Source organism: Oryx dammah, unplaced genomic scaffold, assembly GCF_014754425.2.
Source record: "Oryx dammah isolate SB20612 unplaced genomic scaffold, SCBI_Odam_1.1 HiC_scaffold_21, whole genome shotgun sequence".
NCBI classification, from domain to species: Eukaryota; Metazoa; Chordata; class Mammalia; order Artiodactyla; family Bovidae; genus Oryx; species Oryx dammah.
The window spans coordinates 3102328-3125237 of NW_024070205.1; the positions used below are offsets into that span (position 1 = coordinate 3102328).

Below are 22910 nucleotides of genomic sequence, written 5' to 3' on the forward strand. Positions count from 1 at the left end.
CCTGGGAAGGTAGGGTGTGATGTCACGTTCTATAAGGGAACCCCCCCGCCTTAAATCTTTACAAAGGCACTGGAGAGTTTTAGGGATCCGCTGAATTAAATAATGCTGGGGTAACTGAAGAGTACCTTCTGCCTGCCCATTTGATGCTCATTTTGCATTATCCGAAAAAGCAAATGAAGGAATGGTTTTAGAAAAAGGATCAGGTTCCTTCCCTGCTTAGCTGAAGTTTCTTTGATATTGTTAGCTTTTAATAACCCCCCACCCCCACAACTTCTCCAGACTGTAACAGCCACTCAAAAAAGTTTATTCCATTCCTGGGTGTCACTAATGGACAATTTAGGCTGTTGAGAACTGCAATTAAGCTTCTTTCAACATCAAAATCAACTCTGAGAATTCATCATTGATGAAAAATTGATTTTGTGCTTCCAAATACAACTGAGTTCAGCAGAGAAATGAGATGAACATTTACCTTCTGTCATGTCCAAAGTTAGCCAGGGAAAACACACACGCACACAAAGATACACACAGACACACGCACACAAAGATACACACAGACACACACACACAGACAAACACACACACGTTTCCCTGACAGGCAAACAAGCAAATCACAGACAGAACTGCAGGACAGGGGGATATAAAGGGAAAAAACATGGTGAAAAAGCTGGGCTTCCAGACCCCTCCCAGCAGCCTCCGAAGGATGACTTCAGTGGCTTCCTTAACGAGTTCTGTCACTGTGAAACCCTACAGTCACTCTTGCATACATAAAGGACAAATAAGCTGGAGAGGACGACTCAGATGCTTTCATTTTTAACTATTCACCAATGGAGGAGAAGGCAGAATGCCTAAGCTAGGTCTCGGTGGCCAATAGGGTAGCTGTGTGTCTCCCACATGACTCGCTGCCCCTGTCTTTCACATGGGCTGTAATTTAGTTCAATTCAGAACTGCAGATAGTACAGGCTTCAGAGCAGCCAGAGATGCCTGTGCACAAGTGCCTGAGTTCCGAGGGACTTTGGGAAACACTTGGCTATCCCCCTCCTGCCTGGACCCCGGGACTCTGCACCTGCAGGACACAGTCTGGCCGCTGCCTCTGCCGTGCCTCCAGGGACGAGGAACCAGCACAGATAACCGTTTGGAAATGGTGAGTATCCATTTCTCTCTATCCAGTGTGTTGATGAAAATAGTTTTGTCATAAGCATCCGATATGTGAAATTTTTTTTTTTTTTTTGAGCTACTCTTTGATGTGTGTCTAGAAGGCTATTCAGCTGGCAGGGAAAGGTTTCAGAAACAATTGTTGCATGCTGGATTCTGTGAAAGGGAAAGAATGAAAAATAAAAGTCAGGCATTCCAAGAGTAGCTGCAGGAGACTGCCCCTTGAAACATCGCTCCAGCACGCTGCTTTGTTCATAAGAAAAAAAAAAATGAAGGCACACACGTATGTACTCACTTCTCTTCTTTTCTCTCTTAACGCCTAATCAGATTTGATCTGTCCCCAAGAAAAATAAAAGACAAACTTTGCTGACTCCACAGATGAGGGTACCATCCACTCTCCAGACATCTGACAGTTATTATAATTAGCTATGAAAGACGGCTTAGACACTTGGGGGCAAATAGCTCTTAAATTCTGAACAATGGCTTCAAGCCAGGGCTTTCTTTCCATTTATTTTTTAACCACCACTTTTCATGTTCTCGTCGTGATAGAGACTGAACTGGTCTCAGGGTTTTCGTCCACAAATTGTGAAATCAAGTCTGGGCACAAGGGGAAGACTGCTGAAAGTGGCCAGTGTGAAGACAGACGAGAAAGACAGCTTTCTGTCCAGGGATCCAGGCTTCCGTGTATAAGGATTTTTTTTTTTTAATTCCTAACAGGGTGGAGGATGTGGGGGTGGGGAGGAAGCATGCGGAAGCTGCTTTATAGAAGAATGCTTAAAGAATAAAGTAATTTGGGATTTCTTTTGACTAGCACGCAAGGGTACGGTCAGCATCTAAGTCATATTCGCGGTAAGATTTTTTTTTTTTTGATGGAGTTTCAAACAGAAGCGACATACAAAGCACCTTTTTTATTTATAAAATAATTAGAAACAAATGGGGAGGAACGATCCTGCACTCCTGCTTGCTTTTTTACATCCAGTGAGGGCAATCCAACCAGGCTCTATGACTGCACTTCTAGAACCATCCGAATCCTTAAAAAGTTATAGGCTAAGTCTCCCAAGAAATTAAAAGGTCAGTCACATCAGTGTGATTTTTCACTGATGAAGACTCGGACCGGCAAAACCTCCAGCCCAAAGGGAGTTTGTGAGAAAGCCCCGTCCTCCTGATTTTTGAAAGAGAATATTAACTCCATCAATTATGGAAGGGAATTATTCAAAGGCTCCAGACATAACTAATTATGGCTTAAAGAGATCTACCAGAGCCGAGCGAGTGTTCTAATTATAAAAGTCCAAGACGGTAGGAGTCATTTTTTTTTTTTTTAAGAGGACTTGGACACACATTTTCACATCATCTTTTTTAAATACACCATTTTTTTTCTTTGTCTGCTCCTGTTATCCACACCTCCCCCACCGCCGCCCACTGTGCGCCGAGACACCTGAAGGCCAGACATAATGATCAACAGAGCCCGGCCTGTCTGGATCCCAGCCAGGTCCCCCGCTACAATCAAGGAGCCTGCGTGCAGTGCATGCCCGACCTATCCCACTGCTCTGCAGATCTGGGATGGAAGTCTTAGACAGACTGCGGAAAGATTAAAGACAACAATATCCCCTTTCTCCTACCCCAGACGGCCTCGATTTTTTAACCCCTTCCTTGCCTCCAAACCCAAGAGGTCTTCTCGGAGCCCATGCACGCCCCCCAGGGACCCTCCTAACTCCCACACCCTGTTCCATAGACGCCCACGCCTCATTTGGTACAGAAACCGCATCTCCACAGACCCACTGGGATATTTTAGGATTCACAGTGGTGCTCACAAAACAAAACGGCGGTTTGTTGGTGTGGGGGGGGGAATGCATTTCTGAATGAACTTGAGCTGTATGCAATCTGGAGAAAGTCAAAGGTCTGTGGAAAGATTTCTTGCAAACCTTGCAGAAGGTTATACTGGTTTCTGATGATGCTGTTCTTTAAGCATCTCTCTCTCTCTCATGCACGCACGCACACACACACACACTCACTCCCAGAGACACACTCAGCCAGGCACGTATATCATTCTATCGCAGAGAAACCCAGGTTTGCTGGTGATGTCATCACATATAAAATTTCGCCTTTGTGGGCAACATTTTCAATCACCTAATCACCAATGTCTGCTGGGTTTGTGCCCATAGGAAGTTCTCCTGTTTGTGGGGTTAACCGACACCCACAGGAAAGGACCATTTTATTTGCAACTATCTTTCTTTTGAAGATGTATTGTGGGATGGGATGGCCATATTTATCAAGATACATGCAGTCAGGCAGAGTTTCCTGACCCTGGGCAGCCTGATTAACATGCTGGCTGAACATTTCAGAGGTGGCTGAATTTCAATGATGTAAATAGGATGTGGAAATGTGGAGCGTTTTGAAATCATGTGGATAAAAATGCTGCGGTTCTGATATCTGTTATGACTTGGTGATTTTTATTTGCTACTCAAATTTTTGTCACCTATTCAATCATTTTTACTATTTACTTATTACGAAAGGGAAGAACCTATACAAATGATTTTTTAGAAGTAACGCTCTGTTCGTGTACTTTGGGGTAGATGATAGGTGGGTTAAAATTTTGCGGGCTGGTACAGCATTTGTATTTATTTTCAAGTCTATTTTATGGGTCTTACACTATACAGTTACTCAGCAAGCAACTGTTCACAGATTTTTTAATGATGTGTATATTTAAGTACATGATTTTATTTTACTGAACTCAAATAGAACAAAGTTTCATAATTTTACCAAAGCACATTGCCATGTCTGAGACATAAACAGAACAACTGTGTATACATAATGTTTCTTAATTACCAAGTTTTGGTCTGTAGTTTAAATTAATCTTTATTAATATAGAATGACTGGGTATATTACCCATTCTTATATACTGAGTATTTGACACGTTATTTTCTTAATTTTGGAATTTTCTCTTAATGCTTATTTCTTGCACACTAAAAAAGGGTTAACTTTGAAAGATTTGCAAATCGCATGTACATGAACAGCAGTATTTATTTAACACAAATTAATGAGATTCATTTTGTTGCTGTGACATGTGATTCTTTCAAAACAAGTGAAAAGGTGTCTCGTTCTTTTTTGCTTTCATGTTACTATTATTGATAAAAGTATACAGCCTAAAGAACTAACACATTTTGTAGTTAGAACAAGCAAGCTACACAAGTTAGGTGACATTCTGTGGGGTAAAGCTCCAGTGTGAACTAATAAATAACTTTTCTGAGAAAGTCTTGGACCTGACTCCATAATTTTTACATAAATGGATCTCCCAACATTCTTGCCTGAGGATGAATTATAGAATTGTTTTTATCAAAGATTAAAAAACAAGCAAATAGTTGGATTTAAATTTCACCTACTTTCTAAAAGCAAAACATAGCATGGCCCGCTGGGAATACACGTTACTAAAAAGTCATCTTCCAAAGAAAAGAAGATAATGGACTTGATTGAAACAGTTGAACTACGTAACGCCAATTCAAGAACAAATGGTTTTTCAGAGCATAACACAGAAAGAACAATTTACTATAGGACAGCTTATTCCTCTCACACAATAGTAATGATTTATTTGAAATGGCAGAACAAACATAGTAAATATACAAAAACAATCAATGACATCTGATGTCAGGGATTTATCAGGATTCTTGCATTTCTTGGAATAGAATATACCTAATGCAATTATTTCTCAAAAGACTAGTTGAAACCTGTAATCTTGTTCAACATGTGTTGATGTTATAATCCTATATTTTTGAACCCGCATGTAACACGTTTAGTTGATGTAAAGGACATATTTCAACATAGTCTTGTGGCAAAAAACAGTTATTAAAATAGAATTGTGTTATAATCAGAGTTTTAAAGGTGTTCTTGAGTCAGTTTATTAACATTTTAAGACAATGAAATTTGGATGCTGATGTCAGCTAAGTCAGTCTGTGCTCAGATACTGGCTAAATGAAGATATTGATGGTATAATTCTTGCAAATGCCTCATATCAAAAATATTTTTATTTTATTGAAACATAGGACTCTTACTTGGCAAACAGCAAAAACCATATTTTTTAAACCTTTTCTGTTTCTTACCATTAGGAAGATGATTTCTGAAAGTGGACTCACATTCGTAATTTCTTTTCACGAAAAGAGAGATTTGGGTTTTGTTTTGTTGTTTTCAAGCTAAGCTTTCAGGCATAGGGCTTGGAAGCGTTCTGAGTGGATGCCCAGCCGGGCACCGCACAGGGACTGCACAGGAGCCCACCACCAGTCTCAAGGAGGAAAGAAGGGGAACTGGTTTGGTTGGTTGCTTCAAGCCTCCACGCAGGCTGCACTCTAAATCCATTTGAGGGAAAACTGTCAAAGTCATTTTCACCATTTTCGCGAGGTCCACGGCCCTGTGGATACCCCACGGGGGAGATGTGTCTGAAGAGTGATTGAGCGCCCTGCTACTGCCTGAGACCCCGGGAAGCTCAGAGAGGCGCTGGGGTCACAGAGGCTCATGAATCACAGATAGGAAATGAGCTGTGTATCGCATAGTTGGAGGCTTAAGGAGGAACGTTGGGGACGTTTTACAGTAAACAGATTTGGGGTTGATTTTTGGCACACCTTTTGAAGCATCAGTCCTGCAGTTCAGCTGAAATAACTTTTTATACGTATGGCTAAGACCAGATGGCCCTGCGCTCCTTTCTTATTTAGATGAGATTTTCCTTTCAATACCATCTTTCTTCCTGACCTGTTTAAAAATTCCAGCGAATGAAATCAGCACAGGAGTTTCAATTCTAATTGACCATGTGCAGAGGAAGGGCCGGTGGAGAAATAGTGGCGGCATTGTGAGCCTCCTTGCCTCAGTTTGGTCTTTGTGTTTGCATCTTACCAGCCAGTCTAAACGAATCAAAGACATTTCATTTTTACTAATATTAATATAGCTGCAGAGTCAATCCTCAGTGCAAATTATTTGAGATGACCGTTTCTGCCATTTCATTATAATTCATTTTTTTTAAGTTCTCAGGCACTTCCATAGTCTCTCAACTAGCAGGAAAGCCATTTATTGGTTAAAAATGCACCGAGATTTAGCATACTGGTTGAATTCAGATGAAAGAGGATGATGCTAAATTTATTTTCCTTGTCACTTGAGTAAAGCATCATTATTGGAACATATATATATTAAATTTACCATGAAAATATCCACTATCTAAAATTCTTGGTTCATAATATGTATAGTTATTATATAAAGAAAAGCTGTATTTTTCTGGACATTCCGTTTAGACTTGGAATTAGTAAAAGATACATCAAGAATTGGATATGATCTGCAGAGTCGTATAGCTTAGCAAATCATATTTGCTGTAAAAGTGGGCATGTAATTCTCAGTTTTTTTCTTTCCAATAAGTTTTGAATCAGTTTTTTTCTTTCCAATAAGTCTTGAATCAGTTTTCTTCAGCGTTTATTACCACTAAGATGTTCTCTTTTGAAAAGTTTAATTTTAGGATAGGAAAAGTGTTAGATGAAAACAAGTTTTCTTTCTGAAACTGATTATTTGGAGTAATAAAGATAAAAAGGAACACATACCAAAGGGGTATGTTTTCTAAACTGTATGCTAGAGATAAGAAACACTCCAGATTAGCCATCAGTGGTATCGAGATGCTATTGGCCACCCACCAGCACTGTGTCTGTCTGCTTCAGGTAACTTTGATCTCAAGCCAGTCTACTAGTTTGTCAAAAATGGGATCCCTCATCAAAAGCTACATTAGTGGAACTGTTTAAAAAAGAAATGCACCTTATGACTGATAAGGTCAATTAGAATTTCTTTGCATCCAAATTATACAAAAATTAAAATGAAGTCACCCATGGGATTCACAGCTATGAAGGCATGTTCTAAGCATGCAAAGTCAATTTGTTTTGAACCTTATAATTTAAATTTCTGAGATGAATGTCATATGTGTATATATATATATATGCCATATATACATATATATATATCTGAATCAACTTGTGATACCAAAATATTAGAACTCTCACTATGCCATTAAATATATGCTTTGATTACTGTATCTTGCTCATATCTGGTAAGGTTTTTCCACTGATTCATGAATTATAAAAATTCATTAGAAAAATATATATAGGATAGTGATTTAGCCCATTCTTTTTCCATTACTCTGAAATATAGTCAGAAATAGAAGAAGTCAAAATATAAGCAGAAAATTGAAGTATAATTCAGAGTCAAGGTATTAAATTATACATAATGTTTACCTTTTAGGTTTAATTTTTAAATTATAGATTTGAATGAGCAATAAATTTAGACCTGTATGTGAGGGAGGTGGTGGAAAATGGGATCTTGGGGAAAATGATTAAAATTATATTGGTGTTGTAATTTCAGGTGGTTGAATCTAAGACACCCACAACAGGTGTGAATAAGAAATAGAACTCTGTACATTAGATAACTGATGAGAATCTAGTGTACAACATAGAGAGCTCTGCTCAGAGCTCTGTGGTGTCCTAAATGGGAAGGAAATCCATAAAAGAGGGCACATGCATACTTGTAGCTGATTCACTTTGCTGTACAGCAGAAACCAATACAGTAGCTGCAAACAAGTCCAGCAAACATTTTTAAAAAGAAAAGAAGAAGAAATGGGGCTCTGAGCTCCTCCCACCTTCCTTTCTTCCATGTTAATCTGAAGAGCAGACGTGCTCTTGCTTCTGCAGGACCGTAAGTAATGGCAGATACGAAGGGAACACGGGTGTTTGTATTTCTGTGGGGTCTTGGTGGAGCTTTGTCCCTCTGCCTCTCACCCTGTGTGTCCCGGCGCTTTAGGGGACAGCTCGGGAGAACGTGTGACCCACGCTGAAGCTGCAAGCTGTGCAAAATGTCTCCCCCTTCCTGTTCCACACCACAGTGAGGGGTCTGTTGGGGATGGAGGTCCTTGAGAAACAAGGGTTTCTTGGCTCTCCTGGGAACCCCCTTTGGATCTGTTTTTGCACTCCTTCTCAAGGCTCTTTCCCCAGACTTCACACACACCCCAACCTTTGAGGTTTCCCACCTGCTGTGCTGGGTTCTCAGCCATTTCTGCTTGGGTAGCACTGGCTTCAGCCTGAACTACCCAGCTAAGGGTCACACTCAGAGCTGCAACTTTTAAACTATATATATATATATTCTTGCCTGAAAAATCCCATGGACAGGGGAGTCTGGCAGGCTACAGTCCTTGGGGCCACAAAGAGTCAGACAAGAAAAAGCATACGCACACGTGCACACACACACACACACGTACGTATATATATGGTATTGAAATATAGTTGATCGACAATGTTGTAGTGGTTTCAGGTGTACAGTACAGTGATTCATTACATATATTCAGAATCTTTTTCAGATTCTTTTCCTTTATAGACTATTGCAAAATACTGAGTATAGTTCATCGTACTATACATAAGAGGCTTAAACTATATTTTTCAACTGTGGGGAGAATGGGGCTAGCAGGATGTACAGGACATCAGAAGAATACCTGTCCCTGCAGAGGCAGGTGTCTCTGGCATCCTGAAATTCTACATGGCTGTGGGCCCATAAGACTGAATTTGATTGGCCAGCCGCTGCTTCCAGCACGTGGTCTGTGCCCACGTGGGGGTGGAAGGCTACTCTCGAGGGATGCACGTGAGCTGGACTCTGTTCATCCTGGCAATGCACACGTGACTGGGTGTCTTTCCTGCAGAGAAGTTACTAGTACAATCGTAAGGGCCTAACTTCTCCCTCAGGAAACGTTGGACTAGAGAAACAGAACCTAAGTGTGAAAAAGATTATGTCCATCAGAATGGGAGCGTGTGAGCTGACCAGATAATCCAAAAATGAGGAGAATGTGTCAACAAAGGGGGGCTAGAGACATGTTCATCCTATGGCCAGATTATCCAGAAGCCTGTGTGGAAATGTAGCCTCTGAGGGATGGGGCATCAGAGTGAAACAAAAAGCCATTTAAGGTTTTAAGTATCTAAGCGTATTGCTTTAGAAACACTCGTTAAAGAGACTGACTTCACTGATTTGCCTTGTTACGATTAGCCTCCTATCAAGGCATTATTAACCTGTACTGGGGGAAACTGCTCTGGTTGTTGTAAGTCACTTCACAAAGTACCTACGTCTTGCCCTGAAAAGACGTGAAGATTTAAGCTGGTGGCGCAGGGAGCCGTACGCAGTGCTCTGTGGAGACCTAAATGGGAAGATCTGAAACAGAGGACTAGGGCCTCCCAGGTGGCACAGTGGTAAAGAGCCCACCTGCCTGTGCAGGAGATACAGGGTTCAGTCCCTGGGTCAGGCAAGATCCCCTGGAGGAGGGCATGGCAACCCACTCCAGTGTTCATGCCTGGAGAATCCCATGGACAGAGGAGCCCGGCAGGCTACAGTCCATGGGGTCGCAAAGAGTCGGACAGGACTGAAGTGAGTGATCACGCACACACGCATACATTATCACTGATTCACTTTGCTATACAGCAGAAACTAACAACGTTGTAAAGCAACTATACTCCAATAAAAATCAATTTAAAGGAAAGGAAAGTTAAAAAAACAGATTTAAACTAAAAACAGTGACGATGAAGAAATCCACTCTTTGGTTTGTCTGAGGACGGAAGAGGGTTAATTTCTGAAATCTCTGTGGAGGGGAAAAACAAAACAAAACTGGAAGATAAAAAACAAAGACTAAGCCGCTCGTGATTTGGTTGTACTTATGGATTATACTACATCCTGAAAAGAAGAAAATCAGAGCTGTAAGATGGCGCCGCGGGGGTCGTCTGGAGCTTTCACAGTCTGAAGTCTGTGGAGTCAATGCTTATTAAGAGCTGGCCTTGACCTCTGCTCCCCGTATGCCTGCCTGGTCCAGGTGCAACATCATTGGAAGGACTTTCCTGTTACTGCGAACTGTGTGCAAACTTCAGACTGTGAATGAACAGATAAGCTGACCATCCAGGGGCTAGGGTGCCCACATTAAAATAAAAAGTCAAGACCTGGAAACTTACATCTGATTCTTTTAATAATTAATACAGTGACTATAGCTATAGCCAAGGCTATTCAGGTGCAGCTTACATTTAAACCAACTTGGTCCCTTTGCTGTTATGAGGAGGTTTTGCAAGAATATTTAAAATAGTGATCCCTGCCTAACAAATCCAATGTAGAAAAACATGTATAATGATTGCTTTAAATTTTTCACATGTCCACTCTTAGTGATACAAGGGGCTGTTATGTTCCAGGTTTTGTTTTTGTGTTTTTCCAAAGGATTGGTTTGACTTTTAAAAATTGCATTAACTAAGAAAAGGAAACACAAAATTCCATGGAACTTTAGCCTGAAGTATAATAAAACTTTTCTTACTACCACATTCCATGAAGTGTATTTCTGTATTTACATAGTGTTTATAAATATAAGACAAAACCAAATTATACATTTTCATTAATTGATATCTTGAATAAAATTGTCATGTTTATGCCTCTAAAAGGTTAACTTGTATTGAAGCATATAAAATGTCCCCAAATAAACTATACCAACATAAAAGGGGGAAAGAAAGCTCCTCAGGTATCAGAATATATTTAAAATATTTAGGATTTTATCTTTCTGCTGAGTGTTTTGTTTAGCAGATAGTTTTATAAATTACATACATTTACTTATTTTAAATATAAATTTTGAACTCAGAAGAAAACGAAATCAAATGAAATTTTAAAATTGTCACTAAAACAATCACATATAAACATGCCTTCTTTAGTTAGAATTTTAAAAATAGGAGAAAATTTCATTTTCAATTTACAAATATTTCAGACTATACTGAAAAGTAAAAGCAATATAATAAATACCATGATCTTTCCACAACCAAGATTTATAACTTAGAACATTTTTCTCTATGTGCTCCAAGCAATTAAAAAACAAATACACAGTGGAGGACTCCAAATCCCTTCCATTTCCTGATACCCCTCTGGTTAGAGAAGTAATCAGTATCTTTCCTTTCATTTTCATATCTCCATTTTTATACTTTAATCACCTACTAATGTAGCAAAAGAAAAAGCAAAAAGTGAACAAGCCATCAGTTATGAAGTTCCTAAATTCGCTTTTACTCAATTTACCTTAAAATTACTGAAAAATTTTCAAACACACATATTCATTGGAAATAGTATTTACTTATTTATTTTTAGCCTAAAAACCACAATGCAATGGTAATTAAATATGTTAAGTTAAAAGATTTCATTACCTTGTGCCAACAAAACTTGATTGCAGAAACTGAGAAAATATGCCTACTACTTAATCCTTTCTACTCAGATTCTTTAGAATTGAGTGATTTAAACTTTAACCATTCTCACATAAGGTATTGGTGATTGGTTATAACTTTATACTTCAGTGTGATCTCCATTACTCTCATTTTACTGTTTTCATAAAAAGAACATGCTGTAGGTAGCTTCATGCATGAATATTAATTTTCACATTTTAATTCTCATACCATCTTGTTAGGATGCTTCTTTTAAGTTATTCTAAGGAGTCACCAAAGTTACCTCTGTTTTGATTTGCTAAGACAATATCGACAATGTGGTAGTTAAATGAACATTGATTGCAAAAGACGTTTTTCACTCTTCTTCTCGAGCCAGATCTCCTTTAATAAAGAAGCAAACACATTTCTGAAAAGGTGTATGGAAACCAAGATCTTTATTTGAACACAGTATCACTGTGGATTTGCATGAACTGCTGGGCAGTGCCTCTCCACAGGGACCCCTTCACATTTAGACATCTCTCTGAGGGCCTCCGAGCAGAAACCCACATCAGAACTTGTAAGGTCCTGTGTTCTCTTAAACATAATCTTGAGAGAGAAAACTTCAGGGTAACACAAAAGTGAGTTCAAATGTATTTTCCCTATCATTTCCTTACTAATGGTTTAGGCGGCAATATGTCAAGAGTTGTTTTTGTGGTTGTTTAGTCACTAAGTCATGTCTGACTCTTTGTGACCTATGGACTGTAGCCCACCAGACTCCTCTCTGCATGGGATTTCTCAGGCAAGAGTACTGGAGGGGGTTGCCATTTCCTCCCCCAGGGGATCTTCCAGACCCAAGGGTTGAGCCCGCATCTCCTGGATTGGCAGACAGATTCTTTACCACTGAGCCACGAGGGAAGGAGGGAAGCCCGCTATCAAGAGATGTCATGGACTGTAAACCGCCAGGCTCCTCTGTCCATAGGGATTCTCCAGGCAAGAACACTGGAGTCGGTTGCCATGCCCACCTCATATCAAGAGATACCTACAGTCAATTTAAAAATTAATCCAAGATCTTAATTCCCAAAGGGAAAAGATGCAACCAACATACCTGGGTTATATACTTGAGATTGCTAAACTATTTTCAACTTGCATTTATAAACTATACTCTATTTCAAGATTAGACAACTGGCAACCACTAGTAATATTTACTCCAGATAATATTTAGGCTTAATACAGTTTGAAGATAAAGACACACAGTTATGCAAGACTCCACCTTTTTTTTTCAGATCCAAACCAGAGTATACTGTAGCCCTCAATAAAGATCATTCCAAGTGTTTTATGCTAGGCACTTAAAAAAAAATGGCATAGTGATTTTGACTGCATCATTTCTTAAAAGAATATATTGCTGCGTAAGGTATTGAAAATATATTTCTTTTATAAGTTTTGTATGTTGCTGTTGTTGAGTTGCCAGTCATGTCTGATTCTTTGTGACCCCATGGTCTTTTTTCAAAAACATCACATTTTTAGTATAAAATGAATTCGAGAGTATGGAAAGCTATCTTTGAAAAGTCTCATAAGAAAGAGCTTCAAACATATTGACTATTTATTTGACTTTTTCTTTCTTTTCTTCTTCTCAGCCACCTATCACGTTCTTTAGCCTTCAAGCTACCTGTATTCCTTCCCCCTAGATAGCTTCATAGTAGGTGATATTTATTGAGGTCTTTTTTATTCTTATTTCTCCAAAATTCTGGTCAATTCATTAGCTATCTTTCAGTATTCTTATGTCTCTTTCTCATTATAGTCACACAGCAAATGAAGGTACTGTGTAAGAAATAAAGAAGATGTTTACTAAATATCTGATTGACTCTTTTTGGTCCTCGATTTCCCTATCTGTAGTTTGGTGGAATTAGAGCTAGCAGATTTTCAAGGTCCTGAGACATATGTCTACATGATTAACTAAAGTTGAGGCTCTGAAATCGATGAATTCTGAGCTCTCAAAATTATCTCAGTGTGTTACATGTGTGACAAAAATGGTCCATCTTTTAAAGAATCTAGACACACTTATACCTGTTAAAGACTATTCCTTTTAAGTGTTAATTGTCACTTTTTAACTTCCTTTCTGTGTAAACTCTGATTCCTTTACATACCTTCTGAGGAGTCGTCTTCATCTGAATCAGTTGATTTCTGATGTAAAGAATCGTATGTAAAATTGTGTAGTTTAAAGAGATGCTGGATGCTTCTGATGATGCATTTTACTGATGAGACCAGTAAGGGCAGGGAACAGCATCATCACTTCTTTGTGAAGATCCTTTTCAAATGGGATATTTTGTGCTAACTCCACAAAAACCTTGAACCATTGGGTTGCACAACAAAATAGGGGATTCTCTATGGGATGGATCTTAACTGTTATTACTGCAATCATCTGATATGATTTTGGGGGTTTTCCAAATGCTGATTTGGAAAACTAAGAGTTACATAATAGACACCCTCAAGGTATTACCAAAAGTTATTGTATTTCAAATTAGCACTGCCATTGTTTTTATGATAGGGAAGTTGATCATTGAGAGAATCTGTTGAGGAATCTTGCCAACATATTTACCCTGAATTTTAGAAAATTTACTCAAGTTTATTTATTTATGAACAACTTAGGTAAGTTATAAAGTCTCTTGCTAATTCAGGCGATGCCTTATGTTGACGTGAGTTTATAGCTGTGGTGTACATGCACTGAACTTCCATGGGGAAAAAATATAAAGGAAGTGAACTCATAGCTTCAAATATCAGATACACAGATATTAATAAAAATTCAAAAACTGAGAGTTCAGCATGGCTTACGGGAGTCCACAGAGGAAACTACCATGTCAAGTGAGTTAAATAAGAAATATACGATGAATCACAAGAAATCACTTGAAATGTACAGAGTTATGACAACACTGAGGGTTCTTTTCTAGTAAGGTCTGTGTGTGTGTGTGTGCTCAGTTATTTCAGTTGCGTCTGACTCTTTGCAACCCTACAGACTGTAGCCTGCCAGGGAAGACCACTGAAGTTTATATAAGGGACTTAATTTATTCTTTTAAGAAATTGTTATCAACAATTAATCCAATCATCTCATAAAGCAGGCAATTGAGAATGAATTTCTTAAACCTATGTGTCCATCAAAATTATCTCTGCCTCTAAAATAGAGTATAAACACAGAATAGATCCAAATTAAATCACTTTTGTAGATATCCACAGCATACAAAATTTAAGAATCAAATAGCCATAGTATGAAATTGAGGAAATGTCAATTGTTTTATTCATCTTTCTTTAAAAAAACAACAACAACATTGTATTCAAGGAATCATAAAAGTCCAAGTTTTAGAAGTGAAGAAATAAAAGAGAAAAATGAAAGCTGTAGCAGCAGATCATATTAAATCTAGAACATAGTTTCTTAGCTGAAAGTGTAAAATAGGGTGTTTAATGAAAATCATGTAGAATTTCAGAAACACTTACTTAGATTTAGATACTGTCTGTCATGTGAAGTTGTGATGCAATACACCACACGTACACACACTAATACATAACACACTATTAATGGTCATATTTGGACTTGGTAGAGAAAACTTTTCCATAACTACTGTCAATATTAACTTGAATTTATGCATCTGATTTACATTACAACTTTTTTCTGAAATGGGATATTAAACCACAGGAAGAACTGACTTAATATCAGGCCTAAATAATATGCATAGATTAATATGTAACTACTTTTATGATCAAAATGTAGATATTTTTAAAGATATTTATTTATTAAAGTTAAATATCAGAGCTCAAGAATTTGATTATCTAGTTTGTAAATTAATGTTATTTTCACTCAGAAAAGGGCCTTAGAGACTTACCAGGAGACAAAGAAACTGAGGCCTGAAAAGAGAAGACAGAAATCCAAAATCATGGAACAAATCACCTAGAGTGAAAGGACAGAATTCTTTCCATTTCTCTGTAAAAATGAGTGGATAAAGGGAAACGGGAAGCACCACAATTCTGTCTGGTTCATAACATTAGTTTTGATAGAAGTCCTGTCTAAAGGTAAAGCTGGGTCAACTTGTTTCAGCAAGAAACATCAAAGTTCCTATAGAAGCCCTTCGTCCCTGTCATTCAATTTCCTCAGGTGGAAAGAGACCAACACATGCCCTATACATCTGACAATACCAGGGACGCGTATTAAGTGCTCACATGCAGTAAATCATCAGGCCACAGACCCTGCATCTAACTCTCATCCACGTTTCTATAATGTCAGCCCCTTCATTATCCCTATTTTGGAAACGAGGACACTTAGAAACAGGGTGACTGAGTAATAACTCAAAATGCCGTGATGCCTGTGGAGTGGGGCCAGAGTGTTCACCTGTGAATCTAACTGCTTCACTTCCTGGCTCTTCTTCACTTATTGTCCTAAAATATGAAGCAATGGGTGTGTGTGTGTGTGTGTGTGTGTGTGTGTGTGTGGAAACATCAATGTATTAAAGCATTTCACACTTGCAAGATGGGATTAAGTCTAGAAAGGATACTGGGCCCATCTCACATTATCTTGGGTAATCAATTTTTAAATGTGCAGGTCCAATTTCTCTAATGAGTTCTATTACAAGAAAGATTGAGATAGAACATACAGAAGCACCATGGAGAAGCCCACTTATTTTACTGATTTATCTAAAATTCCTGTACTAAACTCTCTTGAACATCACTGTAATAGAATTTGACCTGTGTGCATAAGACAACCTTCATTTCCATGCCAATTATATTTGTTTTATGAAATCAGTTTGCTCTCAGGCGTATTTCCCCATGGTTCATCAGTTTCCTGTTTTTATCTCCTTTCCCTAATCAACATATTACATTCTGATATTCCATCTTAATAGAAGTAAAGCCTAAAAAAAAAGTATATTAGTAGTGGTTCCAAATTTATAAATTAATCACAGAGCATTTTAGAAAATGAAGTGAACCGGAAGTGCAGCCTATAATGGCCTCCATCCCAATGAACATAGCCATGGATGATCCTCACAAAAGGACAAAACTATATTCAAGGACAGGGCTGTCAGATGGCTATGATGCAGCCGTTTCATAATCAGTCTAAAATGTCTATTGAGCATTAGCACCAGGAGAGACACTGGCCATCAGCACAGTTTATGTTTTCATGGTTAAAAGAAAGAAATACATGCAGACAATCTCAGTTTTGAATCAGAGTGAATAGGCTCTGTCCAGGATTAAAACTGTGTACTTAGAAGTCCTAAAACCTCACACCCCTAAAATTTTGTCTGGCATTTTCTGAAGTTTCTGTAAACAACTGAAATTTAGTTTCATGGGAGACTTGGTTGGACTCATAAGACTTTCTCTCTCGTGATTCTGGAAGCATTCATCAACTGGGTATTTCTAGATGTGAAACTCTGACTCAAATCAACTTCTCTCTTGGAGGAGAAATGTAACTCATTGCCCGAAAATTTTCTTGTTAGTTCTCAGCTTTCTTATAAAAAAAAGGAAAAGAAAAGAAAATAGTTCTTGAGTTCATTTCAGGTAGTGAAATTCCCTGCAGACACCCATTCATTATACAGACAGCAGCAGAGCGCTTTGTATTGTATGCTACCTCTGAAAGGATTCCTGCCATATGTATTTGTCATTCACTCAAAATATCTTTGAAGGTATTCACTATTTTAAAACACGAATCTAGTGTGTCTCTGTGAAATTTGAGTCTACCAGAGTGAAACTTTTCCTGACGCTAAGGGCACCGTGACAGCCACGGGCTGGAGGCTACTCTGGCAGTTTCCCGTCAGCGGCATCGTTTGCATTTCTGAGAAATTCTACAGTGAATTTGAAATTGTCTTCTAAAGTCATGTTGGCTCTCCCGAAGAAGTTCTACTATTTAATTCCTGAAAAAATAAGTGCTCTAATAGGTCTTTCAAATATTGTTGAATAGTGATTGCAAGACTCATTATACTCTTGTCAGGAAGCTTTATATCTGAACGCTTGTCCATAATTTGCATCCCATTTGCTCTTTGACCTCATATTCAGAAGCGATTTCTGATTCATTCAGTGAAACATGTGTGTTACCACATACAGAAGGAGTAAAGTTAAACTATGTTCCTGAGGAGTAGAAAGCAAAAGAGATGTTGGCAAATTTTACAGATTATGGTCAAGGAGAACAGATATGAACCGGGTCACTGTGCTATTTTCATTCAGGTCCTGTTTATTGAGCTGTTATTTATTCTAAATACAGGGCTACACAGGGAGGATTGTACCAAAACCCCACAACTTATTCTCCACCCTCAAGGGGTTCATAGTACAGTTGATTCAGAATAAAATGAAAAGTACTCAAAGGCAATCAACTTTTATTTTATTTAAAATATAAAATGAAGTTAAAAATAGAAAATTATTTTCTTTATGATAAGAAATTGTATCATAAAAATCTTAAAATTGAGGAAAGCAACATTTTAAGTATGCAGGATGCAACAGAAGGAGATATTTCAAGTAATTGTATTTTTTAGTTTAATTGGGAATTAGACAAAGGGCAGAAGTGCATTTTCAAAAACTGTTCTTATTCAATGCCTTTCAAAGATAATTGATCTTCACCGTGAAGACCAAAGGAGTAAAGTTCTCAGAATTATAAAAATAAACACTGGATTATATTCAGTGTGTGTGCTAAGTCACTTCAATCGTGTCTGACTCTTTACGACCCCATGGACTATAGCCCGCCAGGCTCCTCTGTCCATGGGATTCTCCATTCAAGAGTATTGGAGTGGGTTGCCATGCCCACCTTCAGGAGAGCTTCCCAACACAGGATCAAACCAGACTCTCTTACGATTTGTGCATTGGCAGACTGGTTTTTGGGTTTTTTTTTTTTACCATTAGTGCCACCTGGGAAGCTTCAGAATGATTATATACCTTCAAAATAATTTGGGGATAAAGTATATTCCTTGATTCCCCAAGTGTCTGAAAATGAGAATTCAACAATTAATCAAATGTGTCAATTCATTTTCAGAAGAAAAAGAGATGTATCTGTATTAAGGTTTCTTATTCCATGTCATTTGAAGGAGCTGTTTTAATCAGGTAATTACTAACTGCTATAATAGTGCATCAAAAGTGTGCCAGGTCAGTACTCACCTCAGTCCAGTCGCTCGGTCGTGTCCGGCACTGCGACCCCATGGACGGCGGCACGCCAGGCCTCCCCGTCCATCACCAACTCCCGGAGCTTCCTCAAACTCACGTCCATCGAGTCAGTGATGCCACCCAACCATCTCATCCTCTGTCGTCCCCTTCTCCTCCTGTCTTCAATCTTTCCCAGCATCAGGGTCTTTAACAATGAGTCAGCTGTTCACATCAGGTGGCCAAAGGATTGGAGTTTCAGCTTTAGCAGCAGTCCGTCCAATGAATGTTCAGGACTCACTTCCTTTAGGATGGACTGGATGGATCTCCTTGCAGTCCAAGGGACTCTCAAGAGTCTTCTCCAAAACCACAGTTCAAAAGCATCAATCCTTCAGTGCTCAGCTTTCTTCACAGTCCAACTCTCACATCCATACATGACCACTAGAAAAACCACAGCCTTGACTAGATGTACTTTTGATGGCAAAGTAATATCTCTGCATCAATTCTTCGGTGCTCAGCTTTCTTTATAGTCCAATTCTCACATCCATACATGACTACAGGAAAAACCATAGCTTTGACTAGACAGACCTTTGTTGGTAAAATATTGTCTCTGCTTTTTAATATGATGACTAGGTTGGTCATAACTTTTCTTCCAAGAAGAAAGTGTCTTTTAATTTCATGGCTGCAGTCACCATCTGCAGTGATTTTGGAGCATCAAAAAATAAAGTCTCTCACTGTTTCCATTGTTTCCCCATCTACTTGCCATGAAGTGATGGGACCAGATGCCATGATCTTAGTTTTCTGAATGTTGAGCTTTAAGCCAACTTTTTCACTCTCCTCTTTCACTTTCATCAAGAAGCTCTTTAGTTCTTCACTTTCTGCCATAACGGTGGTGTCATCTGCATATCTGAGATTATTGATATTCCTCCCGGCAATCTTGATTCCAGCTTGTGCTTCCTCCAGCCCAGCGTTTCTCATGATGTACTCTGCATATAAGTTAAATGAGCAGGGTGACAATATACAGCTTTGTTGTATTTGGAACCAGTCTGTTGTTCCATGTCTGGTTCTAGCTGTTGCTTTCTGACCTGCATACAGATTTCTCAGGAGGCAGGTTAGGTGGTCTTGTAATCCAATCTCTTAAAGAATTTTCCACAGTTTATTGTGATCCACACAATTAAAGCCTTTGGCATACTCAATAAAGCAGAAGTCTGTCTGGAACTCTTGCTTTTTTAATGATCCAGCGGATGTTGGCAATTTGATTTCTGGTCCATCTGCCTTTTCTAAATCCAGCTTGAACATCTGGAAGTTCACAGTTCATGTACTTTAAAGCCTGGCTTGGAGAATTTTGAGCATTACTTTGTTAGCATGTGAGACGGGTATAATTTGAGCATTCTTTGGCATTTTCTTTCTTTGGGACTGGAATGAAAACTGACTTTTTCCAGTCCTGTGGCCACTGCTGAGTTTTTTTTATCTGCTGGTATATTGAGTGCAGCACTTTCACAGCATCATCTTTTAGGATCTGAAATAGCTGAACTGGAATTCCATTACCTCCACTAGCTTTGTTCACAGCGATGCTTCCTAAGGCCCACTTGACTTTGCATTCCAGGATGTCTGGCTCTAGGTGAATGATCACACCATCCTGAAGATCTTTTCTGTATAGATCTTTTGTGTATTTTTGCCACCTCTTCTTGGAGAAGGCAATGGCACCCCACTCCAGTACTCTTGCCTGGAAAATCCCATGGACGGAGGAGCCTGGTAGGCTGCAGTCCATGGGGTCGCTAAGGGTCGGACACAACTGAGCGACTTCACTTTCACTTTGCACTTTCATGCACTGGAGAAGGAAATGGCAACCCACTCCAGTGTTCCTGCCTGGAGAATCCCAGGGACAGGGGAGCCTGGTAGAAGGCCGTCTATGGGGTCGCACAGAGTCGGACACGACTGAAGCGACTTAGTAGCAGCAGCAGCAGCAGCCACCACTTCTTAATATCTTCTGCTTCTGTTAGGTCCATACCATTTCTGTCTTTTATTGTGCCCATCTTTGCATGAAATGTTCCCTTGGTGTCTCTGATTTTCTTGAAGAGATCTCTAGTCTTCCCCATTTTATTGTTTTCCTCTATTTCTTTGCATTGATCACTGAGGAAGGCTTTCTTATCTCTCTTTGCTATTCTTTGAAACTCTGCATTCAGATGGGTATATCTTTCCTTTTCTCCTTTGCCTTTCACTTTTCTTCTTTTCTCAGCTATTTGTAAGGCCTCCTCAGACAACCATTTTGCCTTTTTGCATTTCTTTTTCTTGGGGGGGATGGTCTTGCTCCCGGCCTCCTGTACAATGTCATGAACCTCCCTCCATAGTTCTTCAGGCATTCTGTCTATCAGATCTAATCCTTTGAATCTATTTCTCACTTCCACTGTATAATCATAAGGGATTTGATATAGGTCATACCTGAATGGTCTAGTGGTCTTCTCTACTTTCTTCAATTTCAATCTGAATTTCAGAATAAGGTGATCATGATCTGAGCCACAGTCAGCTCCCAGTCTTGCTTTTGCTGACTATGTACAGCTTCTCCATCTTTGCATGCAAAGAATATAATCAATCTGATTTCGGTGTTGACCATCTGGTTATGTCCATGTGTAGAGTCTTCTCTTATGTTGTTGGAAGAGGGTATTTGCTATGACCAGTGTGTTCTCTTGGCAAAACTCTATTAGTCTTTCTCCTGCTTCATTCTGTACTCCAAGGCCAAATTTGCCTGTTACTCCAGGTATTTTTTGACTTCCTACTTTAACATTCAAGTCCCCTATAATGAAAAGGAGATCTTTTGGGGGTATTAGTTCTAGAAGGTCTTGTAGACCATCATAGAACTGTTCAACTTCAGCTTCTTCAGCGTTACTGGTTGGGGCATAGACTTGGATTACCGTGATATTGAATAGTTTGCCTTGGAAACGAACAGAGATCATTCTGTTCTGATTTCTTTTAGGTTTGACTGGTTTGACCTCTTTTCAGTCCAAGGGACTCTCAAGAGTCTTCTCCAACACCACAGTTCAAAAGCATCAATTCTTTTCGGCACTCAGCTTTGTTTATGGTCCAACTCTCATATCCATACATGATTACTGAAAAACCATAGTTTCAGCTATATAGAAATTTTGTCAGCAAAGTAATGTCCCTTCGTTTTAATATGCTGTCTAGGTTGGTCATAGTTTTTCTTCCAATGAGCAGGTGTTTTTTAATTTCATGGCTGCAGTCACTATCTGCAGTGATTTTGGAGCCCAGGAAACTAAGGTCTTTTAATGTTTCCATTGTTTCCCCATCTGTTTGCCATGAAGTGATGGAACTGGATGCCATGATCTTCATTTTTGAATACTGAGTTTTGAGCCAGCTTTTTCACTCTCTTCTTTCACTTTCATCAAGAGGCTCTTTAGCTCTTCTTTGCTTTCTGCCATAAGGTTGGTATTATCTGCATATAGGAGGTTATTGATATTTCTCCCTGCAATTTTGATTCCAGCTTTTGCTTCATCCAGTCTGGCATTTAGTATGATGTACTCTTGTGCTCAGCTGGGAAAGAATCTGCCTGCAATTCAGAAGACCTGGGTTGGATCCCTGGGTTTGGAAGACTCCCTGAAGAAGGTAAAAGCTACCCATTCCGGTATTCTGGCCTGGAGATTTCCATGGACTGTATAGTTCATGGGGTTGCAAAGAGTCAGACATACTGAGCGACCTTCACTTTCACTTTCCCTCTGCATAGAGTTACATAAGCAAGGTGACAATACATAGCCTTGATGTGCTCCTTTCCCAACTTGGAACCATCCATTGTTCCATGTCCAGTTCTAACTGTTGCTTCTTGCCCTGCATACAGAGTTCTCAGAAGGCAGGTCAGGTGGTCTGGTATTCCCATCTCTTTAAGAATTTTCCACAGTTTGTTGTGATCCACACAGTCAAATACTTTACCATAGTCAATGAAGCAGATGTTTTCTAGAACTCTCTTGCTTTTTCCATGATCCAGTGGATGTTGGCAATTTGATTCCTAGTTCCTCTGCCTTTTCTAAATCCAGCTTGAACATCTGGAAGTTCTTGGTTCATATACTATTGAAGTCTAGCTTGGAGAATTTTGATCGTTACTTTGCTAGTGTGTGAGATGAGTGCAATTGTGTGGTAATTTGAACATTCTCTGGCATTGTCTTTACTTGGGATTGGAATAATAACTGCCTTTTTCCAGTCCTGTGGCCACTGCTGAGTTTTCCAAATTTGCTGGCATATTGAGTGCAGTACTTTCGCAGCATCATCTTTTAGGATGTGAAATAGCTGAACTGGAATTTCATCACCTCCATTAGCTTTGTTCACAGTGAATCTTCCTAAGGCCCACTTGACTTCACACTCCAGGATGTCTGGCTCTAAGTGAGTGATCACACCATTGTGGTTATCTGGGTCACTAAGATCCTTTTTTGTACAGTTCTTCTG

The 22910-nt window shown here is 39.1% G+C and overlaps 1 long non-coding RNA gene across 1 annotated transcript in view; it reads left to right on the top strand.

The window, feature by feature from the left end:
• The first annotated feature begins 842 nt into the window (after positions 1-842).
• Positions 843-22910, top strand: part of LOC120880075 — a 44681-nt gene continuing 22613 nt past the window's right edge. The window contains exon 1 of the long non-coding RNA XR_005724954.1: positions 843-1141. This is a non-coding gene — a long non-coding RNA (uncharacterized LOC120880075). The remainder of the gene's footprint in view (positions 1142-22910) is intronic.